General features: G+C 41.9%; 1 pseudogene; it reads right to left on the bottom strand.

Moving 5' to 3' along the window:
- Nucleotides 1-5,026: 5,026 nt before the first annotated feature.
- Nucleotides 5,027-7,026, bottom strand: LOC148186990 (uncharacterized; annotated as a pseudogene).
- Between the last annotated feature and the right edge of the window lie 1,552 nt (nucleotides 7,027-8,578).

The following is an 8,578-nucleotide window of genomic DNA, read 5'->3' as shown; positions in this document are numbered from 1 at the left end:
CTCTCCGCGGGAAGAAACGGTCTGCGGTGTACCAGGGGTAAAAATCTCTCTGCGGTGTACCAGGGGTGCGAGATGGTGTCTCAGGGACAGAGACGAGGAAAGTCAGTATAATGGCCAAAAACAGCATAATATTGCACGTTGACAGGGTTGTTAACTCCGCAGATGCACTGCTCCATAATGACATACCCATAGACTGTTAGCTGAACACCATGCAATCTGCATTTCTCAGCTCCGGGTCTTTAGGGCTCGTACCTGCACAATGTCAGGGAGGCAGTCTCGGTTAAGCTGTGGCACCAGCACCACCACCACCACCTATTTGTGGTCATACTGACCGACTGTCATATGTGACCTGTCTTTGGAGGGCCCCCGCCGGCCGGCCTAGCGCCGGAGTTTGGGCGGGCGGTTCCTTCGGCCAGCGGGTTCACCTCTATGGCTGGGAGGGTTTAGCATATGAGGGTGTAACACCCCCCTCCACGCTCCTGCCATGCAGGCCCCATCCTAAGCAGAATCAAGAAGTCCCATTTGTCCTATGCCAGTCTCCACTGCCTGCGCGATGGGGATCTGGGAAGCATGAGCTCTTGCTGGGAAACTGACCACATCCAGCTGGTGCATAATGAAACCAAAATGGCCAAGACTTGGCTGCTCTGGCTCCTCTGGCCAGGCAAGGGTGCTCTGAGGTCACCCTGTCTCTATCTGGCAGAGGGTGACTTGGTTGATCCTGCCAGTAGCATATGCTTGTCTCAAAGATTAAGCCATTCAAGTTTAAATACACATGGCCAGTACAGTGACACTGTGAATGGCTCATTAAATCAGTTATGGTTCCTTTGATCGCTCCAACTTTTACTGGATAACTGTGGCAATTCCAGAGCAATACATGCCAACAAAGTGCTGACCCCTGGGGATGCGTGCATTTATCAGACCTAAAACCCATGCGAGGTCGCCCCTTGAGGTGCCCTGGTGGCTTTGGTGACTCTAGATGACCTTGAGCTGATCGCTGACACTCTTGGTGGTGATGTCTCATTCAAATATCTGCCCTATCAACTTTTGATGGTACTTTATGTGACTGTATAAGAATGTCATGGGACTCGCTGGACTTCTGTCAGAATGTCTGTATTCATCCAAAACCAGGGAGTGCCCCCCCCCCGTAGGCACAAAGCATTATGGGACGTCTAGTGTAACAATCCTATCATTACACCTCCTCCTTTTAGCTAAAGTCATACTCATTTTCAACCAAACAACAATAAAGCATTTGACAGCTTGTATGAACATTAATGTACTGTATACTCATTTCAACATAAACATTGTAATGCTTCTCCGTTTTCTTTCTGTTAACACCATAAACACAAACTGTCTCAGAACTGCATAAACAGCATTTTGAACATTCGTTTTATCACTTAAACAAACAGGTGTCCACTATTTCACCAATCTAGCCTATAAGGAGGTCTTACAACTTGACCAAACTGTGGAAAGAAATCTGTAGCTCTAAGGTGACTCCTGTTTCTTCTTAGAAAACCTGTCAGTCTCAACCATGTAAGATCTGGGATTACTGGCAGGTCTAACTACTGCTCCTGTAGTTCCTTCTGTAATAATCCAAACTTTCTGTCCCAGTTGTTAGTTTTGGAAGTGGTCTGGTACGGTGGTTCAGGTTGTATTGTTTTGCCTGCCCTCACCTCCCCTCCTCATCCTTCTTTCGTAAACCTTGCAAGTCTGGTCACTTAGGATCCAGCTTGGGTGTGGGCTGAGGTAGAGAGGTGTGCAGGTTTCTCCCCATTAGCAGCTGAGCTGGCGAGGATCCATGTTCCACCGGGATGCCTCTGTACACCAGCAGTGCTCTGTTGAAGTCATTGTCCTTTTTCCCACAAGTCCTTGATGATATGAACAGTGTGTTTAGCCTCCCCTTTGGCCTGGGGGTACCAGGGGCTGCTCGTGATGTGCCTGAACTGGTACTCCTTTGCAAACTGCTTGAACTGTTCTGATGAAAACTGCGGTCCGTTATCTGATATCACAGTCTCTGCAGTTCCATGTCTAGCAAAGGCCTCTTTAACAGCACTGATAGTGACCTCTGCTGACATGTATTTGAGTTGTGCTACTTCAATATATCTTGAGAAAAAGTCAATGATCAAAAGGTACTGTTTCTTTGACCACTCAAACAGATCCATGCCTACCTTCTGCCATGGGCGGTGTGGAAGTGGAGTGGGTAACAGTGGTTCACGGTTCTGTAGTCTGTATTTTTGACATGTTTCACACTTGTCCACCATTTGGCCTATCTGTGCTGCGATGCCGGGCCACCAGACTGACTCCTTGGCTCGAGCCCTGCATTTCGAGATCCCTTGATGGCCTTCGTGCAGACGCTGCAGAACGTCTCCTCTCAGAGGTGATGGTATCACAAGTCTGTCTCCTTTCATGAGAAACGTCATACAGATTTGGAGAAAAAAAGTCAACTTCATAGATAACAGTGTAAATATACATAGATATTTTTGGGAGTCAAAGTCATAAGTATTGAAATGTCCTCATCTATATAGGCTACTGTTTAGGCTTGTCTTCTGATAGGTTGAATTCCCACTGTAGCCTGGATGCACTTTAATTTGTTGTGGTGCGGTATTTAGTTGTCCTTGCATGAATGACCTTTTTGTTTCTTGTGCTGTATTTGATTTCAATCTGTGTTTACTGTCCTCATTGAGAGTTTGTGTTTCTAATTGTTCAAAAAAGGAAAAAAACAAACAAAAGTAACTTGGGGATACATTTTATCTTATGTGTGAACATGTTACACTGTAATGACGTGGCCGTAGCATTTGTGTTACTTTTAATAAATTGCATTTTTCATTCTATCCGGTTAAACAGGTCAGTGCCAGTAGTCTGTACATTACAGATGATGCAAACAGAGCCATTCTGCCAGAGGCAGCGGGGCATTTTCCCACCTTCGATCTTAACAATCGCATGCATTATGAGCTCCATGGAGAGCCAGAGCAAAGCCAGCCACCTGCAAGCAGAGCACCTCCACCCATTGCTGCTGTCCCCTCTTTTCACTTCATGCACCGAGCCTCATCATCTTCTGCTTCTACGTCTAATGAAAGTGAAACTTCACATGGAATTCCACGAGCTGGTGCCGAGATCCCAGCAAAATCATTCCATAGCTACAGTACATACAATATGCAGCTGATCCCTGCTGCTAAACTTTTATCCTATGATATATTTACTGTTACAAAAAAGAACACTGCCTTCAAGTCAGACATTTAACCAGATTTTCTTTAAGGATGAACTCAATAGTGATTTTGAACCATCTGTGATTTATACCCAGGTCAGTCCATATTGGTGAAATAGTGAATGGCAAGCTCAGTACTTCCATGACAATGGCCATTCGCTTTTCGGAAGCTGAGGCAAATGTTGAAGGAAGAACTGCAAAGGTGCAGGCTGCCATAAACTCTGATGAGTCACTTACCCTAACAGACAGCCAAGGAAATGAAATCTTGGACTGCGAAGGCATAAGAAGTAAGTTGTATGATCAGAAATTGTGTGTGTGTGTGTGTTTTTTAATGAACTTTAAAGATTTGAAATACATTAAGTGAAGTTAATGTTGTCTGACTCTTTAGGTTCCAAGTACTGGATCTGAAACTCCAGGAAAGTCTATGCCATCACTGACTATGACTTTGTGGAGTTACAGAATGGAAGAAGAACCAAAGTAAGGTCATACAACATTTGATGTGAAGATGAAATCATATCACTTTAAACAAAGCAAGTGTTAATTTGCAATAGCTGCAACCACATGATATGCACATTTCTGAAATGCAGGATGGTAGGGCCAGCCCAGCCTACTCAGCCACCCTACATTTTGAAATTTCCAACACCCCTTTTAGCCATTTCGACTTCACACACTTGACCTTCATGCCAAATTTCAGGTTCCTGCATCCACAAACACACACACACACGCCACCATACCAGATTTCAGCCTCTAAACTCGCAGCCCTAGTTAGTATTTAAACCTATTTTGGTAGAATTTTTTTGTGTTGATCCTGTATGAAGTCATTATGATTTGAGGCAGTTTGCCAAACTTACTGTATTTTGTCTGGAAAACTCCTAAGTTGATGCCTTTAATGAGTAAATATTCAGAAAGATTTTTAAACATTTGTTGGTGTGCACCATTGAGAAATCTTGAGTCTGTTATTTTTCTGTTAAGTCGAAGGTCCCAAGGTAGTTCAAAATCTCAAGACAGTTCAAGCCTAGAAGAAGTCATTAGTAACATTGAGCACCTGAAGCAAGCTGCTGAGAGCCTCCCTGACATCACCTCAACAATAAACCAGCTGTCTGAGCTTGTCAAGGCCAAAAGTGCAGCAGTAGCTGCTGCCTCTCTGCACCCTATTAAGGATGCCTTCACCTGTATGGTTTGTCGAGGTATGATTATGTAACAATACACAACAGAACACAATACAGCCTTCAGATAATATTCTTATTTTTATTCAAAGTACCCATTCATATCTGTTTTCTGCATATGTTTTCTTTGTTTAAACCTTACAGCTGTGATGAAGGAGCCCATGTTTTCCACCTGCTGTGAGTCTCTGCTTGGATGCCGTACATGTGTGGAGCATTGGCTGTTAACTTCAGATCTCTGTCTGAAATGCAGACAAGATGGGTTTGCCTCCAAGCTCAACCAGGTCAAGGGTCTTTCTGCTGTCTTGTACACAGTGTCTGCAGCTTTCCATGAAGAGGAGTAACCTATTCTGGATCTGCACTAAATGTTAAATCACATCAGCTACCTCTAAGCTGTCCTCCATGTAAGTTTATAAAGGGAATAGTTAAAAAGCGATTCAGATGCTACAGTCTGTACAGTATATCTGATTTTGAGCACAGCCTGGTTACATGAACAAAAAAGAACTTTGAGAACTGTGAGATTGTAAGTGCCATTTGTTTATTTTAAAATTTGTAGTGCACTTTATGTACAGTTCAGTGTACTGTTTAACAGAGCGTTTACTGTGTGAAATAAATACTTTTCTAAAGAAAAAAAATTCACAATGCATTTCACTGTAACAGGTCACACACATCTTCTGGTGATTGCAATAAGACACTTAACTGCATCTTTGAAAGGGCCATAGTTATTGTGAACCACATTTTGGTGTAGTGACAGCAAGTCAAAGTGGGAATTAAACTCAGTTTCAGCCATTTGTTGAGCTTCTTGAGAGGTGAAAGGGACACATCCAAAAATGGATTCTCTTTTCAAGGCGGATCCCAACTCCTGCTGATACAGATCAGCTGCAACACCACCAACAGGCAGGAGATCCTCGGGAAGTTTGGCAGGACACCCTTCTTTAGCCAGCTCATTTGGGATTCCCTTACCTGCAAGACAGGGCAATGAGTAGTGAGACTGAAGGAATTACAGTGATGGGTCAAAACTTGAATGGCAAAATTGTTTGAGCAATCATCAGCATTTTAGAAATTTGAGTTGTCAATACTGAATTTGAACGTAATTTTGTGTTATTTTATTCTTGTTCAGATGTTTCGAGGCCCATCTGTTTTTGAGAATACAGTTGAACTGCAAAACTCTTCTATATTCAAGAAAAAAAAAAAGCTCTTGTGTCAGTATTGGCAGAGATCCAAATTCTGGGATTGGATGGGAGCTGAAAACATAATTGGATCTCTAGCAGAATCATACCAGGGATGCTGTGTGCATTCCATGCTTCTACGACATTTGTGAGGCCAATCCTAGCCATCTGGCAGGTGAGGTTTGATACGCAATACTTTGATAAGTTGTCCTCCATATCCAGTTCTTCCTGGTCCAACAGCTGTACCAAAGCCGTCTTCAATGGGTAGTTGACTCACAGATTCACCTCAACCCACATTCTCTCTATCACATGGTTCTGTGTGGGTTTTAAGGACAGTGTCAGTCTGCATGCTCTCATTAGAAGTATGCATCAATTCCAAGACACCAGGACAGCTTGACACACTTACCCTTGTAGAAGGTGTCTGAATGTAGGGCTGCCTTTGAAGATTGTGTCTGTGCTCTGCCAGCATTTCCTGGATGAATAACATCAGGTAAAACTCTCTCCCACAGTCAACTCTGACCTGGTCCCATAGTCCATAGGAAAGCACAGCAGGTCTGAGAATAAACAAACAAAAAATATGACCTTTTATATCAAATTAACTCTCCTGTTGTTAGGGGAAGAAGGAAAAAGAGAGGAAGGGAGGAAAGGAAAGAAGGATGAAATAAAGAAGGAAAGGGATGAAGGAAAGAGGGGGTATCAAAGGAGGAAGGAAAGAGAGAAGGAGGAGGGAATGAAAGAAGGATAGAAGAGGAAGGTGAGATGAAAGGAATGAAGCAAGAAGGAAAGAAGGGAAAAAAAGAAAGGATAGAAAGAAGAAGGCGGGAGGGAAGGGAGAAGGAGGTATGAAAGGAGGAAAAAGGGATGCAGGGGAAGGAGGATGGAGGAAGGAAAGAACAGTCAAAATAGATTGGGTCAATTTGACCCAAGAGGACAACAGGAGAGTCAAACAGTATTAACCCATAGATCCCTAAAGTGACCATTTCTAAAACAAAGGCACAAAAAAATATTTTTGTCAAAATTGAATGATAGCAATAGTTACACTATAGCAATAAAACACTAGTTAGATTATTTTACCTGTACACTTCTTCATAAATGATGATGTTGTTCTTTACTGGCATGGTGGAGTGACTGACAACCTTCTTACTGAAACCATCGATAGCCATAACACGGGTCACCCCAAACATAACAAGCTTTTCATTTTGATCGACATGCAGCTTGTGGCCCATATATTCAGCATTGTAGGCTACAGGGTTCAGATTTTTGGCACCCTAAAATATAAAAAATAAATACATTTTAAAAATCCTGTAATGGTAGAGTCCATGTTTGATTAAAATGCAGAAAAGGACAACACTAATTGATCTTACTCGCTGTCTTTCAGTGTGATAGGGTTGATGAACACTTCTCAAAATTTTGCCCACTCTGCCCTCTCTGAAGCTTTAACTCCTTTTGTGGAGAGATGTCCAGTCATCATTTTTCGCCAAAAGATTTTTCCAGTCTGTGGGGAGAGGAGAGAATATACTATATGTTCAATAAGTTGTGGTGCCCAACATGTGAACTCTATAGAATGCATAATACATAGAGTCACAAACCGCATGGAAAGATTGTGATGATTATGACAATTAAAACATTAGTGTCAGTCCTGTTGTGCTTTCCTTTGTAACGTTATGGACTATGGGAGCAGGTGAGAGTTTTATATTGCATTATTCATCCAAGAAAAGATGGCACAAAGTCAGTCTTCAAAAGCTAGCTTATTATCTACACCTACACCCTTGAGCACAACCATGTGATAGCCTACGTGTTTCTATGCTTACCTGTGATCAAGTTTTTATAGGGGTATCATTCATTTATACACTTTAAAAAAAAACTGTGATCATGTACGGTGGATAATTTAAAAAACAGTCTTACCTCAGCAATACCTTGAGCGACTTCAACTGCAAGTTGGCTATCAGGACAAAAAGTCCCTGACAAGCCCGTGCTCAGCGCACCACCTCCACACATTCCTCTCTGAAAAACCCCGTCTCCTTCCAAACTGGGTACATAAGCAGTAGCGACATCACAACAGGACATTCCATTTCTTCTATTTTCCACAAGAAAATCTGCATATCCATCCTGAGACATACTTACAAGTGTGAGCCCGGTGGGTCTGAGTTTTCTGACGCCCTCTGATGACGTGCCCTCTCTTTCTGGCTAGCTCGTGGTACAACTTCCGGGTCACGGAACCAAAATGAACAGGAAATCGAGAATAAGTTTTCCACGGGTGTATTTTAATTGTGATTTCCATTTACAAACACACCTAATTAAATCGGATAATGGATAATGTATTACGGCCATTTTTCCGTTTTCATTTTGTATTATCACAGAAAAAACGGGAAACGGTTTATTTTTCGCTTTATTTTGAAATCTCAAAATAGGAAAAGAATGGCCATGACGCATTACCGGAAGCAGGCAGGAAACGAGTAAGAAAAAAAGAGGAAAAGAAAAAATAAAAAAATAAGAAAAAAGAGAGAGAAAAAAATTAAAATAAAAGAGAATAAAGTAAATAATTAAAAATAAATCAATAAATAAACAAAGACCCCCCCAAAAAAAAAAAACGGACTGCATAAATACTTACTTGATTATGTTTAGGATGTGGGGTAAGATGATGATGCCTTGTGACTTGAAAATGAAGGCAGCTTTAACTAATTTTCTTAGAGATATACGTTGGTGTTTGGTGTTTGTATTTGTTTCTGTAGTTCTTTTTTTTCTAACCTGTTTATTCATATTGTGTGTGTGTGTGTGTGTGGGTGTGTGTGTGAGAGTGTGTGTGTGTGTGTGTGTGTGTGTGTGTGTGGATAGACTGTGTGTTTGTGTGCATAAATCTGCTGCATATGTAATTTAAGTTTCTTCAGGGTCATTAAAGAAACAATTAACAGCAATATATAAATACAAAATCATAGTTATCAACTGTTAAAACAAGTGAAGTAGAGTAGTAAATAAAAAGGCAGAGTGTGAGCTGTGAGGAGATGAACTCCAGCTGGTGTGTGTTGGTGTGTGTGCATCTGTAG

The sequence above is a fragment of the Plectropomus leopardus genome, chromosome 16 (assembly GCF_026936395.1).
Source record: "Plectropomus leopardus strain MGB_pleo_1.0 chromosome 16, ASM2693639v1, whole genome shotgun sequence".
Classification (NCBI taxonomy): domain Eukaryota; kingdom Metazoa; phylum Chordata; class Actinopteri; order Perciformes; family Serranidae; genus Plectropomus; species Plectropomus leopardus.
Note: the sequence above shows the minus strand (reverse complement) of the source record. Positions and strands in the feature narration are given on the sequence as shown.